The 21,784-nt window shown below is 48.4% G+C and overlaps 1 protein-coding gene across 9 annotated transcripts in view; it reads right to left on the reverse strand.

Moving 5' to 3' along the window:
• Positions 1-21,784, reverse strand: part of atp8a2 (ATPase phospholipid transporting 8A2) — a 696,532-nt gene that overhangs the window by 560,132 nt on the left and 114,616 nt on the right. The window contains exon 1 of one of the 9 annotated variants that reach the window (XM_085999232.1): positions 7,295-7,387. The exons of the other annotated variants lie outside the window; for them this stretch is intronic. The gene's annotated coding sequence lies outside the window, so the exon portion shown is untranslated. Of the gene's footprint in view, positions 1-7,294; positions 7,388-21,784 lie in introns of those variants that run through there. 9 annotated transcript variants of the gene reach the window in all.

A 21,784-nucleotide genomic window follows, 5' to 3' on the forward strand; every position in this document is an offset into this window, starting at 1 on the left:
ACCTTACAAGTTGTGTCCTTCGGTATGTGTCAGTGGAACATGCGGCCTACTGACTTGCTCACAATTTACATTCACTAAAAAGTAGCCCATCAGGAAACACAAACACACAAATGGACACTACATTATCTCTGTAAAAGTTCCCATTCCACAAAAGAAGAAGCCAATTGTGTCCCTGGTAAAAAAAAAAAAGTCCTTTCAGCAGCTATGATGGTTTGGCACTCACCCCACTATACCCCGCTTAAAAAATAAATGTTATGTTATTCAAACAAAAGAACAATTAAATTATTGGGAAACAGAATCACAAAGGAATGAGCAGAAAGTTGGATTAGATTATATGATTAAAAATATGATTATATGAAGATAAAGACATATTCTACTTCTTTTGTCTGCGAGCAATATCGCAGATCAGCTTGTCGATACTCAAAATCAGAACAGGATTCACAAAATGTATCTTTAGAATAAATGGATGTGCTTTTCTTCTCTTAAAATGACACTATTTCTGGTATGTCTGTTACCAATGCACCCTACTACTGATCAACTAAACTTATGTCATTTAAATTTTTTTTTAGAATTATCCTATTAGCAATGAGAATGACTTGCACAAGCACAGTGCTACAGACATACATAGATAAATAATTATCTCTGTTTGGATACAAACAGCAACCACCTTTTAACTAAAGAGCAAAAATAAGCCAATTCAACATAGAGAGAGAGAGAGAGAGAGAGAGACTGGGGGAGAGCCATAATGGTGAAGAAGGTGGAGAGTTCTTCTGAAGTTGAGGCTGATCCACTTTGTTTGTGTAACTGGGCAGGATAGCTCTACACTACATTTAGCTTTGACTAGTGTGCTGGATGCTACCATTAGGTGCAAACAGAAATATCAACCAAATTCAACGTTTACTTTAAAGTCCTATAAAAAAAACCTTTCGAACTTGTTATGTATTGTGTGTTCTCCTCCCACCTGTGGTGGCGCTGTCACAGCAGATACATGGTTGGGTGTTCTCTTGGTTAAGTTTAGCTCTCTTTGTTTGGAACTCTCCAGAACTTTCCTTTCTTTCCTGAATAAATAAAGCACTTCACGTTTGAATCTCTGGGTTCTGAGTTCTAATTGTGTCTAGGGTCACAAAGTGGCAACGAGGATCGGATGAATCTGCGTTGTGGGAACTTCTTGTTTTCGACTACAAAACACTCGGAACAGAGATTGCAGCATCACATTAACGCTACGGGTGTAGTGAGTAAACAGAAATTTTAATTTGAAACGTGAGATGACTACTATATTTGGAAACTTCGGTGATTTTGATGAAAATGTGGAGCAATGGAGCGCTTATATGGAACGTTTTGACTATTTTGTATTGGCGAATGCGGTGGCAAACGAAAAGGTCGTGCCTACCTTTTTGAGTGTAATGGGGCCGAAGACATTCAATTTACTTCGCAGCCTAGTGCAGCCAGATAAGCCAGGAACTAAAACATAAGCAACTAGTGGAAATTCTTGGAGCACATTTTTCACCAAAACCTCTGGCTATTGCTGAGAGATTTAGATTTCACAAACGGAATCAAGAGGAGGGGGAATCAGTGACGATGTTTATTGCTGCTTTAAAAAGGTTGTCAGAACACTGCGAGTTCAAGGAGGTGCTGAATGACACCATTAGAGACAGACTTGTGTGTGGTCTGCAAAGTGCAGCCACACAGAAGCACCTTCTTACTGAGGACAACCTTACTCTTGAAAAGGCCACTGAAGTTAGTGTCTCCATGGAGATGGCGGAAAAGGAGGCTCACCAGTTGAGTTCAACAGGGAGAGTTCACAAGGTGTCGTCTGAGCCTAAAGGTGTGCGGAACAGCACATGTTACCGTTGTGGGAAAACGGGCCATCACGCTAATGACTGCTGGTGTACGGAGCTGGAATGCCGAAATTGTGGCAAAAAGGGTCACATTGAACGCGCCTGTAGAGGTAAAAAAAGGACAGAGCTGGGAAGCATGGAAGCAAAATGTCTGTATTTGGACGAGAGAGGAAAAAGAGTGTTCATTCAGTGCAGTATGATGGAACAAGCAAAACAGAGGGGAGCGACACCTCTGAGGAGGAAGAGGTGCACATACTGACGGTTGCAGGTGATTCAAATGGCTACTGGGTGTCACCACTGGTGGAGGGACAATCAGTGCGGATGGAGGTGGACACAGGCGCGGCTGTGTCCCTTGTTTTAGACACTGTCTACAACAAAATGCTAAAGCATCTTACCCTTCAGCCAACAAACATTGTGCTAAAGACGTATACCGGCGAACCTGTGGCCATGAGAGGCGTCATTGAGGTGACTGTTAAATTGAACGGACAGACTGCAAAACTGCCACTATATGTGGTAAAGAGAAATTACCCATCGCTACTGGGACGTGCATGGCCAGAGAAAATCACGCTGGACTGGCCTGCAGTCCGCATGTCAAAAGGGGAGTCAGGTCTGACTGCAGTGTTAAACAAACATGCAGAACTCTTCAATGGGGAACTTGGGAGCATGAAAAAGATCAGCGTGAGACTGGACACTAAACCTGACAGCAAGCCGAAGTTTCACAAAGCCCGACCTGTACCCTATGCAATTAGGCCAAAAGTTGAGGCTAACTTGGAGGCCTTAGTCGAGAATGGAGTCCTGGAGCCTGTGAGCATGAGCAAATGGGCCACACCCATTGTTCCTGTCCTGAAAAAGGATGGATCTGTTCGAATCTGCGGGGATTCTAAAGTGACTATTAACTCGGTGCTGTCTGCGGAACAGTACCCTCTTCCCCTCATTGATGATCTTTTTACGGGCCTGGCCGGAGGGCAAACGTTCAGCAAAATAGACTTATGCCAGGCTTATCTACAAATGCATGTCGATGACAAATCAAAAGGAGCTGCTGACAATTGTGACAGACAAGGGGCTATATAGGTACTGCCGCCTTCCGTTTGGAATTACGTCGGCCCCTGCTCTATTCCAAAGGGCAATGGATCAGGTTTTGAGTGGACTGCCAGGAGTCCAGTGCTACCTGGATGACATCCTTGTCACTGGGACAAATGAGGATCATCTTCTGAACTTGGATGATACACTACAACGACTGAAAGAGTACGGACTCAGAGTTCGTAAAGACAAATGTGAATTCTTTCAGTCTTCAGTTGAGTACCTGGGGCATGTGATTGATGCTACTGGCCTGCATAAGGCGCCGTCAAAGGTCAAGGCGATCGTGGAGGCCCCAGCACCCCAGAATGTGAGCCAGTTACGTTCATTTCTGGGGCTACTTAACTACTATGGGAAGTTTATTCCAGACTTAGCAACATTGCTGAAGCCATTACATCAGTTGCTATGTCAAGGCAAAACATGGAAATGGACTGAACTGTGCAACGAAGCTTTCGCCCAAGCAAAGAAAGCATTGCTGAAATCGGAGGTCCTGACACACTTCGACCCAAAGCTACCCATGCAGCTAGCATGTGATGCATCACCATATGGTATGGGAGCAGTCATATCCTACATCATGCCTTCTGGTGAAGAGAAACCTATCGCCTTCGCATCACACACCTTCAACAAGGCCAAGAGTAACGATGCACAGATTGAGCGCGAGGCCTTTGAAATCGTTTTTGGAATTCAAAAATTTCATCAGTACCTGTTTGGGAGAAGGTTCACACTCCTGACGGACCACCGTCCATTGACTTCAATCTTCGGGCCCCACACCGGAATTCCGTCTCTCGCTGCAAGCAGGATGCAAAGGTGGGCTTTACTGTTGTCAGGACACACATACGACATCATATATCGCAAATCAGACTTGCACGGCAACGCAGACGGTCTCTCTCTCTCTCTCTCTCGAGGCTACCCTTGTCTGTTACTCCCCCAGAGCCTCGTCAGATAGACATCTTCTACTTTAGACAAGTGGAGGGAGCACCTGTCACTGCAGTTCAGGTGCGAAGGTACACCCGCAACGATCCAGTCCTGTCTGAGGTAATGGACGATGTCATTCGAGGGAGAGCTATAGGAGATTCTCCTAGTTTGAAACCTTACGTTTCAAAAAGAAATGAGCTCTCCGTCCAGGCAGGTTGTCTTCTTTGGGGACGCCGTGTCATCATTCCGCCACCTCTGAGGGAACCTATACTGCAACAACTTCATACAGGCCACAGTGGGATGGTTCGGATGAAGGAAATGGCAAGAAGCTACTTCTGGTGGCCAGGTCTCGATGGAAATATTGAGGAGAAAGCCAAAACATGTTCCCCATGTCAAAGGGTCCGGAATGTTCCACAGCTGGCAACCCTACACCCCTGGGATTGGCCTGCAGAAGTGTGGCAGCGAGTACATGTGGACTTCGCCGGTCCTTTCGAAGAGAAGATGTTTATGGTGGTTGTGGACGCTCGTAGCAAGTGGCCGGAGGTCGCTGTGATGAGGTCTACCATGGCAGAGAAAACAATTGAGAAACTTGGTGAGATGTTCAGTCGTTATGGCTCACCGGAACAACTCCTAAGTGACAACGGTCCACAATTTGTATCACAGGAGTTTGCAGCCTTCCTGCATGTGAATGGTGCCCAACACACCAGGTCTGCGCCCTATCATCCCTCTACTAACGGCCTGGCAGAAAGGCTCGTGCAAACTTTGAAGCACGCCTTGAAGGCATCGCAAGGTCAGGGCTCAATCCACCAACGTTCTGAACAGCTTCCTGTTGTCCTACAGGAACGAGCCGCATGCCACAACCAAAACTTCCCCCGCTTCGCTCATGATGAAGAGGCAGTTGCGGACAAGTTTTGGCTCACTCAAATCTCCAAGGGCAGAACAGGTTGTCCATTGTCAACAACAAGCTCAAGTTGAGAAGAGAGAGAAAAGAGCCAAGGAGAGACGGTTTCACCCTGGAGAGCACGTCCTAGCTCGAAACTACAACACTGGACCGAAATGGGTTCCTGCTACAGTGATCGCGCAGACGGGCCCTGTGTCTTACACGGTTGAGACTGCTGAGGACGTCGTCTGGAGAAGACACACAGATCAACTGTTGCTAGGAGCAAAGACAGCCACAGAGGCTCCAACGGCTGGTTGGCCTGAACTGTTTCCGGATGATAGCGCAAACCAGCATCCTTTGCCACAGTGCTCTTCTCCAACACAGGAAGTCATAGAGACTGTTCCACCTGTGCAAACTCCTGACTTTTGACTGACACAGGCACCTTCTCTATCTAGGCCTGTGTCAATACCTACTGCTATGGAAGCCAGCGATGACCGCCGGTATCCTGTCAGAGAGCGGCGGCCTCCAAGACGCTTGGATCTGTAGGCTTAGTGACTTATCCACAAGACTGGGGCAGAATAAACCCCAGGGTAAAGTCAGGGTTTGAGGCAGTCTACCTCTACCCTTGGTTAGTTGAGTGCATTGAAAGTAACTTACCTGTTGAGGAATAATGTGGACCTTTCATTTAAGAGGGGAGGAATATGTTATGTATTGTGTGTTCTCCTCCCACCTGTGGTGGCACTGTCACAGCAGATACATGGTTGGGTGTTCTCTTGGTTAAGTTTAGCTCTCTTTATTTGGAACTCTCCAGAACTTTCCTTTCCTTCCTGAATAAAGCACTTAATGTTTGAATCTCTGGGTTCGGAGTTCTAATTGTGTCTAGGTAGAAAGGTACCGACACAACAGAACTAAAATAATTCTGCTACTCACTGTTGCTGCTCTGTGAGTTGGCTGGTTGTAAACTTACAGTGCAAACCTCTATTGCTAAGCAGTTGAAGTATGCTGCAAGCAGAGTGAGATTTGGCTATGTTCTATATTTGAGGTCACAACTGCACAGAATTCTGTGCCAAGACTTTCCGGGAACTCAGCTGCAACAGGACCTACCCTCTGCAGACTCGGCATCATCATATTATTATTCTGGGGACTGTTTATAGTTTTCTTCTGAAATTTTGAAAAAAGCCTAACATTTAAAAAGTAATACAAGTTGACTGAAGAAGTACAATATAAAATGTTATCATGAGGTAAAACGGAGTCTCCCAAGGATCTATCCTTGGCCCCCTCCTATTTCTCATCTACACGCTACCTCTCGGCGACATCATCCGAAAACACATCAGGTTCCACAGGGACGCTGACGACACCCAGCTCCACCTCACCACCATCTCTCATGACCACTCCACTGTCTCCGATTTGTCACACTGCTTGTCCAAAATCCAGTGCTGAATGAGCAGAAAAGTTCTCCAACTAAATATTGGGAAGACCAAAGTCATTGTTTACAGTTCCCACCACAAACTCTGTTCCCTCGTCACTGTCTGAGGCTGAACCAGACCATTCGCAACCTTGGTGTCCTATTTGACCGCGAGATGAGCTTCCAACCACATATTCACTCCATCACCAAAACCACCTACTTCCACCTCCGTAAGAACATCCATCTCCAACCTGCCACAGCTCATCTGCTGCTGAAACCCTCATCCATGCCTTTGTTCCCTCTAGACTTAATGACCCAATGTTTTCCTGGCCGGCCTTCCATTTTGCACGCTCCATAAACTTAAGCTCATCCAAAGCTCTGCTGCCCGTATCCGAACTCGCACCAAGGCCCATTCAACCATCACCCTTGTGTTCACTGACCTACATTGGCTCCTGGTCCAGCAAAGCTTTGATTTTAAAATCCTCATCACTGTTTTCAAATCCCTCGATTGGCCTCATCCCTCCCTGTCTCTAACCTCTTCCGGCCGTACAACCCTCCGTGATCTCTGCACTCCTCCAATTCTGGCCTCTTGTGCATCCCCGATTTTAAGCGCTCCACCATTGGTGACCGTGCCTTCAGCTGTCTAGGCCCCAAGCTCTGGAATTCCCTCCCTAAGCTTCTCTAGATGCTCATTAAAACCTACCTCTTCGACCAAGTTTTTGGTCACCTATCCTAATATCTCATGTGGCTCGGTGCACTCCTGTGAAGGCACTATATAAATGCAAGTTGTTGTTGCTGAAACATCACAACTACCAACAGCTACACACATAGTTTAAGATGATTAGTCAATTGTGAAAACATGTAAACTATTAAGAGGCTTTCACCCAGAGGATTAGCAGGAGACATTAATCAGGTCAGTTTGACCTGCATTCTGACCTAAATCCCAAGGTATAAACACAGCGTTAAAACTTAAATGGCACCTTTGGACCCGTTTGTGTCTGCATACAAGAATTTATTTTTGCTTCTAATTCACAATGCAGGTATTATTAAATACTCATATAACAAAACAATTCCTAAGTAATTCCTTTCGAGACATCCTCACACACATTGTAATAGAAGTGTTCAGGGTACATGCGTATCATCCTATCAGTCAATACCTCAGCCCATGCCTCTACTTACCTAAGTTTTCAAAACAAACTGACGGTTTGACAAGGTCTGGCAACTGCAGGTGCAGCAAAACAAATTCTCTCCATCAACTCTGTTTAGTACAAGGCACGTGATTTACTAAAAATAAATCTATGTACCTGGGCAGTGACATCCACTGATCCTATCTACTGCCTTTGAAAAAACAAATATCATTACATAATTTAAAATTATCATTTTGCATTACTCAAGGTGAGATGTGTCAGTGCTGGGGAATGCAACCTTTTCCATTTGTAAGTCAAGCACAGCATTACGTAGTATTTACAACACAGAAACAGGCCATTCAGCTCAACAGGTCCTTGCAGATGCTTATGCTCCACACGAGCCTCCTCCCACCACTTCTTCCTATAACCCCATCAACACATCCTTCTATTCTTTTCTCCCTCATGTGTTTATCTAGCTTCCCCTTACATGCATCTATGCTAGTCAACTCAACTACTTCTTGTGGTAGCAGTTTCCACATTCTAACACCCTCTGGGAAGAGCGCGGGACCCGAGCACAGCTGACCTGGAAGGAGTCGGCATCCGAGGAGGCAACAGCAGCAGATAAAGAGCGCGGGACTCAAGGACAGTGGACCTGGAAGGAGTCGGCATCTGAGGAGGCAGACACAAATCTGGCAAATTCCAAAATAACAGCAAAAGGAATATCACAGGACTGCACGTAGGTGATTGGTGGGTGAGTATTTGCGTTTTATTCTCTCTAACGTAACTAGATAATTAATATAACTACAAATAATCGTGTGAATAAAGTCTTTAAAAGAGCGAAAAAAGTGCCTGGAGATAAAGGTAAGCCTGACTTTTAAGACTCTTGGGGGAAAAATTGAGTTGCACCCCCTTTGGGGCGCTAACTTCGCCAGGGCGCTACTTTTAGCGCCCCGAAAAAATTACCACCCCCGTGGCCGAAATTCGTCAGTAGCGCCCCAAGAGGGAAGCGGGGTGCTATTGGAAGCACCCCGCCACCCTCTTGGGGCGCTGCGAGGTAATATTGCGGTGCTACGTGCTGCAGCACTGCAGGCCTTCCTCCCCTTCTTAAAAGGAGAGGGGCCTTGCGTAGCGCGACCCGGGGCCCAGCTGGGCCACCAGGGATCAGAGTGCCGGCAAAAGAGTCTGGCACTCAGGAAAAGTGCCGGGCTCACGGAGCGCAGCCGGCACTCCGCGGGGGACTGAAGAGGAGGCCGGGGACGGCAACGGGGGCAGGTGCTGGCAGGCGGCCAGCAACAAAAATGGCCGCCCAGCACATCGCCTTTAATTAGCGCCGCCCTGGCCGCAGGTAGGCCCCCCTGACCCCGTCGGACATAGCATCCAGTGGTAAGTATGGGGGCGCTACCGAAGATCGCAAGCGGGGCGCTGCGCACGGCGGTGACATCATCACCGGTGGCGCAGCGAGGCGCCAACGGTTACCACCGCCACTAACCTCATGCTGAATTTCGCGGGAGGCGTTGGCGGCGCCGCGCCTGGGCGCCAGTTGCTTCGCGTCCAGTTAGCGCCCTCTTAGTGTTAAGTTTATTTCTGTAAGTTAGTTAATAGCCTATTAAATAGAGAAATGGCAGGGCACCTCAGTCCCGTGGAATGCACATCCTGTGCCATGTGGGAAATCCAGGACACTTCCCATATCATGAACAACCACGTGTGCAGGAAGTGTCGTCGGCTGGAGGAGCTCGAGCTCCGGGCTTCGGAGCTTGAGCAGCAGCTGGCGTCACTGCAGTGCATCCGTGAGGTTGAGAGCTACATGGATAGCACATTTCAGGAGGTGGTCACCCCGCAGCGTAAGAGTGTACAGGCAGAGAGGGAATGGGTGACTGTCAGACAGACAAGGAGGATCAGGCAGGGAGTGCTGGAGTCCCGTGAGTGCATCTCGCTCTCCAACCAGTATTCAGTACTGAATACTGGCAAGGACAATGGTTCCTCTGGGGAGTACAGCCAGAGTCCACTGCACCACGGGTGGCTCAGCTGTACAGGGGGGGGGGGGGGGGGGGGGAGGAGGGAGATTGGGAAGGCAATAGTGGTAGGGGATTCGATAGTTAGGGGAACAGACAAGCGTTTCTGCGGCAGCAGACGTGATTCCAGGATGGTATGTTGCCTCCCTGGTGCCAGGATCAAAGATGTCACTTAGCGGCAGTAGAACATTGAGGCGGGAGGGTGAACAGCCAGAGGTCGTGGTCCATATCGGTACCAATGACATAGGTAGAAAGAGGGATGAGGTCCTGTAGGCAGACTTTAGGGAGCTAGGATAGAAAGTAAAAAGCAGGACCTCAAAAGGTAGTAATCTCTGGATTACTCCCGTTGTCACGTGTGAGTATAGAAATAGGAGGATAGAGCAGATGACTGCGTGGCTGGAGAGATGGTGCGGGAAGGCTTCAGATTCCTGGGGAATTGGGGCCGGTTCTGGGGGAGGTGGGATGTGTACAGGCCGGACAGGTTGCACCTCAACAGAGCTGGTACCAATATCCTCGCGGGGAGGTTTGCACGTGCTGTTGGGGAGGGTTTAAACTAAGTTGGCAAGGGGATGGGCACCAGGATGTAGCATTAGAAAGGAGAAACAAAGGGCACAAAGGATTGGGAGTGACGGATAGCACTAGAGTAATAAATAGTAAGGTATTAGGTGGGGTCAGACTAAGAGAACACATGATGGTCTAAGATAGGTTTACAGTGGATGTATGTGATCGCACAAAGCATAGTAAACAAGGTTGGTGAGCTGCAGGCGCAAATAGTCACGTGGGAATATGATGTCATGGCAATAACGGAGACCCAGCTCAAAAAAGGGCAGGATTTGGTATTAAATATTCCTGGATATAAAGCATTTAGGAAAGATAGGAGGTGGTGTGGTAGTATTGGTTATGGAGAATGTTACAGCGCTGGAGAGAGAGGACGTCCTGGAGGGGTCAAGGACAGAATCTATATGGCTAGAGTTAAGAAATCATAGGAGGTGCCATTACACTACCAGGTGTGTTCTATTGGCCACCTACTAGTGGGAAAAATATGGAGGAGCAAATCTGCAGAGAAGTTGCAGAGAGATGCAAGAACTATAGATTAGTGATAATCGAGGACTTCAATTAATCTAATATAGACTGGGATAGTAAGTATGTAAAGGGCAGAGATGGGGTAGAATTTCTGAAGTGTGTTCAGAAGAACTTTCTGGATCAGTATGTTTCCAGGCCAACTGTGGTGTATGTAACCTGTTCCAACTTAAGGGAACTTAAGCCTGTCCCACCTTAAGAGATGTACTACTTTCTCTGGCTGCTGTATACGTAACTAGCTGAAGTGCCCGGCGGTGCCGAGGCTTTTTCGAGGGCATGTTGTTGTTGGAAGAGAGAGAGAGTGAGAGAGAGAGCGACTGGGTGGGGGGGGGGGGGGGGGGAGGGGAAGAGAGAGAAGGGGGGGGGGGGAGAGAAAAGGTGGGGGGAGAGAAGGGGGGGGGAGAGAGAAGGGGGGGGAGAGGAGGGGGGGAGAGGAGGGGGGGAGAGGAGGGGGGGAGAGGAGGGGGGGAGAGGAGGGGGGGAGAGGAGGGGGGGAGAGGAGGGGGGGAGAGGAGGGGGGGAGAGGAGGGGGGGAGAGGAGGGGGGGGGGCGGGGGGGAAGGGGAGGGTGGGAAGGGAGGGCGGAGGAGGGAGGGCGGGGGGGGGGGAGGGAGGGGGGATCGCGGCCGCCCCCCCCCCGAGGGTCGCGGCCCCCCCCCCCCACCGAAGGTCGCGGTGTCCCCCCCGAGGGTCGCGGTCCCCCCCGAGGTGAAGACCGCCGATTGCGGCTGTGCGAGACGGCCGGCGGGCCCGGTTGCCAGGGTAACGCTTGACGCTCAGCAAGCCCCGCCCCCCTGCCGAGCCAGAGAGAGACGCCGCGTCTCAGCTCCTGCTGCGCGCGCACCCTTTAGTAAGGTAGCGGCGCTAGGTTGAGGCCCGCCCCTCCAGCCTTCGAGTGGGGCCGGGAGGTGCCTAGCTTGGGCGTGGGTGCGGAGGAGAAGCCGAGGCTTCGAGGCCTACCTGGAAAAACGGGGAAAGGTAGGAAAATTGAGATTAGATAAGTTAATTCGTTTCTAAATCATTTTTTTTTACAAAACAATGTGTGTTTTAAAAGCAACGTTTTTTTTAAAAAAGATGCAGAAAGCGGGAAAAAGAAAGGAAAAGTTTGGAATCAAGATGGCGGCGACTCACCTCGGTTCAGAACGATCAGGCCCGGCCACACACGCACCGATTGGTCGACCGTCAGGTCACCAAACCGTAGGATTGGTCAATCGTCCCGTCACTCGACCGTAGGAGGGCCCGGCCGCATGCGGCAGCAAGCCGCCGTACGATTGGTCGACCTCGAGGTCACTCTGTCGCTAATGAGCGGATAATGAGATGCTAATGAGCGGAATGTTAAGGTTTTTTGGATACCGCGGGCACGATTTTAGCCCGGCCGAAACGCAAGTACGCTTAAAACCGTCTCGGAAGCGTAAGCTTTCTTTGGAGGTAACGCGCGCGTAGGTACGCCCTGTAACTTTCGAGCGCATACCCGCAAGACGCACACGCGATGACAGACAGAATGACAGATCGACCGATTTATATATATAGATAGATACCGGTGGTGACCACCGGTATATCAGTACTGTGTAGTGATATTGTATTTAGTATAGTCCTGACCTCCAACTAGTAAAGACCTGTTGAAACTTTATTCTTGTAGTCTGTGTCAGTAATTAATCTTAATACAACTGGAACACACAGACTTAACAGTGGCGACGAGTCTGATTCTTACCCTGCGGCAGTTTATATCCACGGCGGCTTCGTCCACAGAACGGGCGTCGGAGAGAGGCATCCACCCTCATCACCCTGCTGGAAGACACGTCGCGCGGCAGGCATCGAGAACCCGGAGTGCAGAAGACATCCTGAACTCGAAGCCTCCATCAGCGGCAGTCAGCTATCTTCTTTCCACCTCGGTGGTGGGTAAGCCGGTCAGCGACGCGAGCAGAAAGTCGGCCGCGTTGGCTGTACAGACGGGGGGAGGAAGACGGAGGAATAAGGGCGGTGAGATCGATCGCGACCAGAGATAAGGGCCGGGCCGCATGGCGCAGCGCGGGGACATCGATCGCGGCTGGTGATAAGGGCCGGGCCGCTTTCGGGCCAAAAAGGCGCAGCGTCTGGGGCGACTGAAGGCGCGAGAGCCGCGGTGAAGGCGAACACAGCCGGTGCTAATAACCGGGCCGCAAGAAGGGCTGCGAGGCACGACATCGGGGAAGCGCGAATGCCCGAGGGAGCCGCGGTGAAGCGGAGACAGTGTCGGGGGAGTTACTAACCACTGGGAAAGGGGAGCAGCAGCGGCACGCCAAACGCCATTGCAGCCAGTGGGTGAAGACCGCCAAGCGCGGGAAAACCGCCATTTTGTAGGCGGAGGACGAAGACAAGAGCGGGAAGCCGCCATCTTGGGATAAAATAAATTGCAACGATGCCTAAACATGGGAACATTAATACCTTTGATAGCGACATCGAAGATTGGGCCATGTATGTAGAACGCATACAAAATTATTGTAAAGCAAATAAAATCCCAGATGCAGAGAAAGCACTAACTTTATTAAACTTAATGGGTGCGAAGACATACGGGCAATTGAAACACCTTGTATCACTAGATGAACCGGCGGATAAGACGTTCGAGGAGATTGTTACTGTCCTGAAAAATCGTCTAAGCCCCACACCGCTGATGCTAGCGGAACGATTTAAATTTTACAGCAGAAGGCAGCTGAAGGATGAAAGCAATGCTGAATATTTAATGGAATTGCGTAAGCTAGCAAAGTACTGTCAGTTTGGAACGGGACTAACAGACGCGCTAAGAGATAAATTTGTGTGTGGATTATTAAAAGAAGATACACAAAAGCGACTGCTCGAGGAGAATGAGCTGACGCTTGAGAAAGCGGTCACTATGGCAGCAGCACACGAAGCTGCAGCGAGAGGCACGGCAGTAATGCAGCTACGGTCACCGGAACTCAGTACAAATAAATTGGGTTGGAGTACTGTAAAATGTTATCGTTGTGGAAAGACAACACACGATCAGAACCAGTGTTGGTTTAAAAACCAAGAATGCAGAACGTGTGGCAGGCTTGGCCACATAGCTAAAGTATGCCGGTCAGGAAAGAAGACCAGCAACAAAAAGTCACCGCAAGGAAAATACATAAAGGTACACAAGGTGACAAAGACCAGTTCGAACGAACAGAAGTCAGATTCAGACGCTAGCAGTAATGAACTGGGTAGCTTAAGAGTACACAACGTTGGTAAGGATGCAGATCTCCAGACAATTTGGGTCACTCTTCAGATAGCAGGAGTCCAAGTAAAGATGGAATTGGACACTGGATCGGCATTGACGGTCATGAATAAGAAAGATTACAAAAGGCTATTCCAACATATTCCCCTACGGGATACGGAGATTATATTGAAAACATACACGGGGCAAAGAGTGTACCCCATCGGGAAGATAGAGGTAAAAGTGGTCCACAAGGGCGAAGAAAGCCAAGTAATGGACTTATATGTGCTACCTGAAGGAGGTCCACCACTACTGGGATGGGAGTGGATTAGGAAAATGAATATGGACTGGCACTCCTTAAAAGCACTAACGGTAGATTCCGGGGAAACAGATGTCAAACCTAAACGATTGTCCAAAATATTGGATGATGCGAAAGAGGTGTTCCAGCAAGGACTGGGAACACTGAAAGGAATTACGGCAAACATCAAGATTGATGAACATGCACAACCAAAATTTTTCAAAGCCAGACCGGTACCCTATGCAATACGACCTACTGTAGAAGCGGAACTGGAAGCGCTAGAACGTTCAGGTGTACTGTCTAAGGTAGATTGGAGTGAGTGGGCTACGCCCATTGTTCCCGTTATGAAACGTCCTTCGAGCAACAAGCCAGGAGAACCAGGGAAGGTTCGCATCTGTGGAGATTTCAAGATCACCGTTAATCCGGTGCTTCACACGGTGCAGTATCCGCTTCCACGGATTTAGGATATTTTTGCTTCGTTGTCTGGCGGGAAACACTTCACCAAGATAGACCTGGCGCAGGCGTACTTGCAGATGGAGGTTGGGGAAGAGTCACGCCAGTACCTCACGATCAACACGCATAGAGGTTTGTACCGGTATAATAGGCTGGTTTTTGGAGTGGCATCGGCTACGGCAATTTGGCAGAGGGCCATGGAGCAGGTATTACAGGGAATTCCAGGCACACAATGTTACCTGGACAATATTCTGATTACAGGTGATGGTGATGAACAGCATCTCGCAAACTTGGAACTGGTGCTCAACAGACTGAAAGAGTATGGACTTCGAGTTAATCGGCAGAAATGTGAGTTCTTTCAGAAGCGGATCTCGTACTGTGGTCATGTCATTGACCGGGAGGGGCTTCATAAGTCTCCTGACAAGATAGAGGCAGTTGTAAAGGCTCCCGCTCCGGATAATGTCGCTCAGTTGAGGTCGTTTCTGGGATTGATTAACTATTACCATAAGTTTCTACCGAATCTATCCACGGTACTGCACCCGCTGAACGTTCTTTTACAGAAGGGGGTACCATGGGAATGGAGCGAAAACTGTAAGGCGGCATTTCGCAAAAGCAAAGAATTGATCACCTCAGAGGAAGTGTTGGCTCACTTCAACCCGACACTGCCTATTCGGTTGGCTTGTGATGCTTCTCCATATGGTATTGGGGCAGGACTCTCACACAAGTTGCCAAATGGCACGGAAAGGCCAGTCGCGTTTGCATCCAGATCATTGACCTCCGCTGAGCGCAACTATGCGCAGATCGATAGGGAGGCTCTCAGCCTTGTATGGGGAGTGAAGAAGTTTAATCATTACCTGCAGGGCCAAAAATTCACACTTCTGACAGACCATCAGCCGTTGGTATCCATTTTTAACCCTAAGAAGGGTGTTTCGGTGATGACAGCACAGCGACTCCAGAGATGGTCCCTTTTCCTAGGGGCACATCAATATCAAATAGAATTCAAAAGGTACAAAGCAGCATGGCAATGCTGATGGGCTGTCGTGCCTGCCACTACCTGAAGCAGAAGAGACGACGAAAGTTGACCCTGTTGAGTTATTTCATTCGACCATCGAGTGTTTACCAGTCACCAATGCAAGTATTGAAAGAGAAACCAGGAACGACCCGACACTGTCCCGAGTTTACGAGGTGACAGTGAAGGGTTGGCCAACACGTGGTGGTCCTCTGTTACCGGCATTCTCGGCAAGGCGAGACCAGCTGTCCGTCTGCCATGGTACTTCGATGTACGGGACAAGAGTGATTATTCCTCCCAAGTTACGGGAAAGAGTTCTAAAGGAACTGCATGAAGGTCATCTGCGGGGAGTTAAGATGAAAAGTCTTGCTAGGGCTTATGTATGGTGGCCGGGCATTGACCAACAGATAGAGGAGTTGACAAAAAGCTGCGCTGGGTGCCAAAAAGTGCAAAATGCACCTCCGATCGCACCGCTACAACCCATGGGAATGGCCTTCAGCCCCATGGCAACGCGTACATATTGACTTTGCTGGTCCATTCATGGACTCCCATGTTCCTAATTGCGGTGGACGCACATTCCAAATGGCCAGAAGTGATCAAAATGAATACCACTACTTCAGAAAAGACAATTGCGGTGTTTAGAACAATATTCGCAAGGAACGGATTGCCAGAACAGATATGTTCGGACAACGGACCACAGTTCGTGTCGGAAGAATTCCAAAAATTCTTAAAGAAGAATGGGGTGAAACATTATACCTCTGCCCCATATCATCCGGCGACAAACGGGTTGGCCGAGAGATTTGTCCAAACATTCAAAAAGGCAATAAAGGCCATGAACGATGATCAGATTCCGTTACAACACAAGGTGGACAATTTCCTAATGGCATATCGAAACGCCGCTCATGCAGTGACTAACCAAAGTCCTGCCATGATGTTTTATAACAGGAGGTTGCGGTCAAGGTTGGACTTGTTAAAACCAAATGTGCGGAGGGAAGTGGAAAACAAACAGTTCCGGCATATTAATAACAAGTCCACTCGAAGTTTCGACGTAGGACAACCAGTGTTGGCAAGGGGCTATGGAAACGAAAAATGGCAGTCCAGAACATTTCGGGCCAGACAAGGACCTCTGATGTACACAGTAGATATTGGTAACAATGTGATAAGGCGTCATGCGGATCAACTGGTAGAATCGAGAGCAAGGGTCGAACCCATGGTTGCGACAGAGACAACTGTGGAAGACGTTAATGAACCTGAAGCATCTACCTCGGCAGGGACTGTACCTGATGATGACGTCCAATACATAGGAAACCAACAAGAAGAGTCACCTCAGCAACAAGAATCAGAGACCACTGAAAGGCGTTATCCAAACCGAATCAGAAGGCCTCCCGAGAGACTGAACCTTTGAACTGTTTATACCTGAAGTTATATATGTATATATGTTATTATGTTATGTTAAATGGGGATATGACTGTTAAGCTAAAAAGGGAGGATTGTGGTGTATGTAACCTGTTCCACCTTAAGAGAACTTAAGCCTGTTCCACCTTAAGAGATGTACTACTTTCTCTGGCTGCTGTATACGTAATACCGGTGGTGACCACCGGTATATAAGTACTGTGTAGTGATATTGTATTTAGTATAGTCCTGACCTCCAACTAGTAAAGACCTGTTGAACTTTATTCTTGTAGTCTGTGTCAGTAATTAATCTTAATACAACTGGAACACACAGACTTAACACCAACGAGGAAGGAGGCATTGCTGGATCTGGCTCTGGAGAATGAGGTAGGTCAAGAGGAACAAGTGTCAGTAGATGAATATTTAGGGAACAGTGATCAGTGTCATAAATGTAAGAAACATAGAATCATAGAAGATAGATAGGAGCAGGAGTAGGCCATTCGGCCCCTCAAGCCTGTAAGATTCGCGAAATTTTCATTAAATAATCACGTAGGAAAATAGGGTTAATAAAACAGCTTTATTGACCAAACGAAGCTTATACAGAGAAACCTTTGATAAAAGGGCACACAAAATGGCCGCCAGACCTCGTGACCAGCTTCTGGGACCATTTGAATTTCTGTTACTGCAAGCCAGACAGGCTTGTGGATTGAGGGCATTAAAAGCCCGCGAAAACCAGTTTCGGGAAGCCGAAACTCATGGAACTGAGCATACATATTGATTAGATTATAAGTACAGGACAGATTTGGGTGGCAGGATGAGACCCATCAAGAAATGGGCGGACAATTGAACGAACGCTTTCACCCATTACACTGTACAAAGAGAAACCGTTTAACAGCCATCCAGGGCAATCTCCAGACCGATCAATATACAAACCAAGTTACGGCAACAAAGCAAAGACATTATCGGCCCAGGAAGGCCAGTTAAGCTATCACCGACTCCCGTTATGAAGACTTAACACCCCTGCAGAGAGTTCTGCCCGCCAAAATTATTACAAAGACAGGACTATGATTTGGCGGGGGATAAGAATGTTCCAAAAAGGTATAACTGTGGATTGAAAAAGTCCATCGAGAGGACAACGCTTCGGGACAGACTCTTCGGTTAGGAAGCACTTCGGTTCGGACCTTCGGAACGTGTTCGGTGTTCGGCCAGGCAAGGACTGGCCACGACGAGAAGACGACGAGGGAGGCCCGGGTACTTTTGTCGGGAGATCATAGACGACCCAGGCCGGAGAAGACACCACTCAGGTCCCGGAGTGTGCTTCTTCAACATCACATCGGTAACGGATCCCGGAGTGTGCATACAGTTTCTTCAACAACACATCGGTAACGGATCCATCCGTGGCGAGCGCTCACCAAGGTTGTATCGCCGGGCACTTCAGCTAGTATATTATATATATAAAAGGATACTTCTGTCTGTCATTCCATCTATCTGTCTGTCTTCAATAAACTCGAAAGTTATAGAGCGTACCTACACGTGTGTTACATCGAAAGAAAGCTTACGATTCCAGAACCGTCATAAGCGTATTTACTTTTCGGTCCGACAAAAATTGTTCGTGCGTTATGCAAAAAACCTTCAAAATTAAACTCATTATCTGCTAATAGCATTGATTGACTGACGTCAAGGTCGACCAATCCTGTGCCGGCACGATTGACCAATCCTACAGTTCAGTCGCCTGATGGTTGGCCAATCGCTGTGTCTGTGGGCGGGACTAATGCTTTTCAACTCAGGCATCGGGCAGCCATTGCTTCACTACTTGCAGCTCAAAATCTGCTAATCCAGCTTCGAAAAAGTTAGTATCTCTTTTAAAAATTACATAACTTTTACCAAAAACGTTTCAGAAGTACTTTCACTTTCATCTTTGAAGCTATTAAAAAGGTAGAAATGTTGCCCGGCAGCAGATTCACACAGGGACAGACAGACAGGCCCCAAAGCCTGGGACTCGATTTAAACCGCCCGGCCCAAAACAGCCCTGGCAAAGCCGGGCTCCCCCAGCTAGTTTAAAATAAAGAGAGGCCGAGACAGGTTAGCTTACGGGGCACACTTGTGCGCTACCCAGTTAAATAGGGAGACTAAAGAGTTAAAAGATTTAGTAAGCCAGATGTGGGAAGAAAGAAGTGGATCGCGAGAAAACCCTTCTGCCCTCCGCAACCAGTTGTGCTGGGAGCAAAAGATTCATGACAAAATGCAGTGTACGCAAAAGAAACTAGACCAACTATAACAAAATATTGAACTACAGGCAAAAAATACCAGATTAAGTGAGGAGTTAGAAGATGCAAGGGGTGCCATAAGGGAACTAAACTGGCATCAAACCACCACCTGCCCCGAAGCAGACCATGGCCCGTGCTTAGCAAAAGTCCAACAGCTTCAGGCACAAATCAGCCAACAGCGGGCAGTGGTGGCTGCCATCTCCAAAATCAAACTGAAAGATCCTGGCCTTTGGTGGAACAATATAGCGGAGGACCCCACTCCCTCTGCTCCGCCTCCATCCTACAAGAATGGTCAGGCAGATGAGACGAAACCAGTATGTGTGATCACCTGAGCTAAGGCCGCACGTGAGCCCAAGCACCAGGCTGACAGAGACCTGGAAGGCAAGGCACCCTCCTCGACCACCACTGTAGCGAGGCAGAAACCACTACCACGAATTGGTCCCTTACCGCGGTTGAAGTGGGGGCGCTAAAGGCTAACCTGGGGCGGTGGACATGGACACCAGCCCCCTCGACTTCAGGCAGCGGATGGAGGATTTTTAGAATCACCCACCCAGAACTAGAAGGGGACGACCTCAAACAGGTCCTCCTGGATGCATGTTCCTCAGGATTAAAACAAGAAATGGACCAGGACATCCTGAAGGGGGGGGCACAATAGATGAGATGGAGTTAGAACTATATCAAGCACTAGGGGAGAAGAATATCGACCTCCACCAGGTCCTAACTAGCACCAAACAGGGTCCCACCGAAAGCCCGAATGTCTTAGCATATAAACTGACATTTTCCAGTGCACCAGGGATGGTAGAGGGGACAATTTTAACTTCCGGGGCATCAAAACCCTCTTTTTGAACAGTCTCCAACCATTGGTCTGTAACGCGCTGGGCATTAATGTCTCCAAAGACACCCTGTGGGAACAAGTATGCACCCATGCCAGAATTGCTTGGGATCAGACCCATGCCAATATCCCTGGGATCAGACCCATGCCAATATCCCTGGGACACCTGCTAAAGCAACAGTAGCGGCCGTCGAAGGCCCGCTGCCTAACCAAAGGTCATGGCCATCTAGCACAAAAGTGCCTCGGTGCGTTGCTACATCTGCCACTGTCTAGGCCACTATGCCCGTCAATGCAACAACTACCCCCCCAAGGTAAGCAGGCCCGGTCAAACAGCGATGAGAGAGAATAGAGGCAGCCATAGTGGCTTTGGCCATTGGACTGGGAGCCCAACCAGTTGCTGTGGCGCATCAGCAACCCGAGTCGACGGATTTGTTTCCACCTCCCCTGTGACTCCCACAGGCCTCTCAGGTGGAGGCAACTTCCCCTCTCCGATGGTGGTGGGAGGCTGATAATCCGCACTGTTGATTCTGGAGGCTGTCAACAATTAATTAAGAGGGGGAAAATAGAGTATGAGTGTAAGCTTGCAGGGAACATAAAAACTGACTGTAAAAGCTTCTATAGATATGTGAAGAGAAAAAGATTGGTGAAGTCAAGCGTTGGTCCCTTGCAGTCAGAATCAGGGGAATTTATAATGGGGAACAAAGAAATGGCAGACCAATTAAATACATATTTTGGTTCTGTCTTCACAAAAGAGGACACAAATAACCTCCCAGAGATGTCAGGGAACATAGGGTCTAATGAGAAGGAGGAATTGAATGAAATCAGTATTTCTACGGAAATTGATGGGATTGAAGGCCGATAAATCCCCAGGGCCTGATAATCTACATCCTAGGGTGGCCCTAGAAGTAGATGATGCATTGCTGGTCATCTTCCAACATTCGATAGACTCTGGAACAGTACCCATGGATTGGAGGGTAGCTAATGTTAGCCCAGTATTCAAAAAGGGTGGTAGAGAGAAAACGGGGAATTACAGACCAGTAAGCCTGACAACGGTAGTGGGGAAAATGCTAGAGTTCATTTTAAAAGATGTAATAGCAGAGCACTTGGAAAACAGTGACAGGATCGGACAAAGTCAACATGGATTTACAAAAGGTAAATCGTGCTTGACGAATCTACTGGAATTTTTTGAGGATGTAACTGGTAAAATAGATAAGGGAGAACCAGTGGATGTGGTGTATTTGGACTTTCAGAAGGCTTTCGATAAGGTCCCGCATAAGAGATTAGCGTGAAAAGTTAAGGCACATGGGATTGGGGGCAAGGTATTGACTTGGATAGAGGACTGGTTGGCAGACAGAAAGCAAAGAGTTGGAATAAACGGGTCTTTTTCCGAGTGGCAGGCGGTGACTAGTGGGGTACCGCAGGGATCGGTCCTTGGACTCCAGCTATTCACAATATATATATAAATGATCTAGACGAGGGAACTAGATGTAATATCTCCAAGTTTGCAGACGACAAAAGCTGGGTGGGCGTGTGGGCTATGAGGAGGATGCCGAGAAACTCCAGTATGATTTGGGCAGGTTGGGTGATTGGGCAGAAGCATGGCAGATGCAATATAACGTGGATAAATGAGAGGTTATCCACTTTGGTGTCAAAAACAGGAAGGCAGATTATTATCTGAACGGCAATAGATTGGGAGAAGGGGAAGTGTAATCAGACCTGGGTGTCCTTGTGCACCAGTCACTGAAGGTAAGCATGCAGGTGCAGCAGGCGGTTAGGAAGGCAAATGGTATGTTGGCCTTCGTAGCGAGAGGGTTTGAGTACAGGAACAAGGATGTCTTGCTGTAGTTGTACAGGGCCTTGGTGAGACCACACCTTAAGTATTGTGTGCAGTTTTGGTCGCCTTATGTGAGGAAGGATGTTCTTGCCATGGAGGGAGTGCAGCAAAGATTCACCAGGCTGATACCTGGAATGGCAGGAATGGCATATGAGGAGAGATTGGGTCGATTGGGCTTA

This window comes from Somniosus microcephalus, chromosome 10 (assembly GCF_052327205.1).
Source record: "Somniosus microcephalus isolate GS21.2 chromosome 10, FLI_Smic_1.0, whole genome shotgun sequence".
Taxonomy (NCBI): domain Eukaryota; kingdom Metazoa; phylum Chordata; class Chondrichthyes; order Squaliformes; family Somniosidae; genus Somniosus; species Somniosus microcephalus.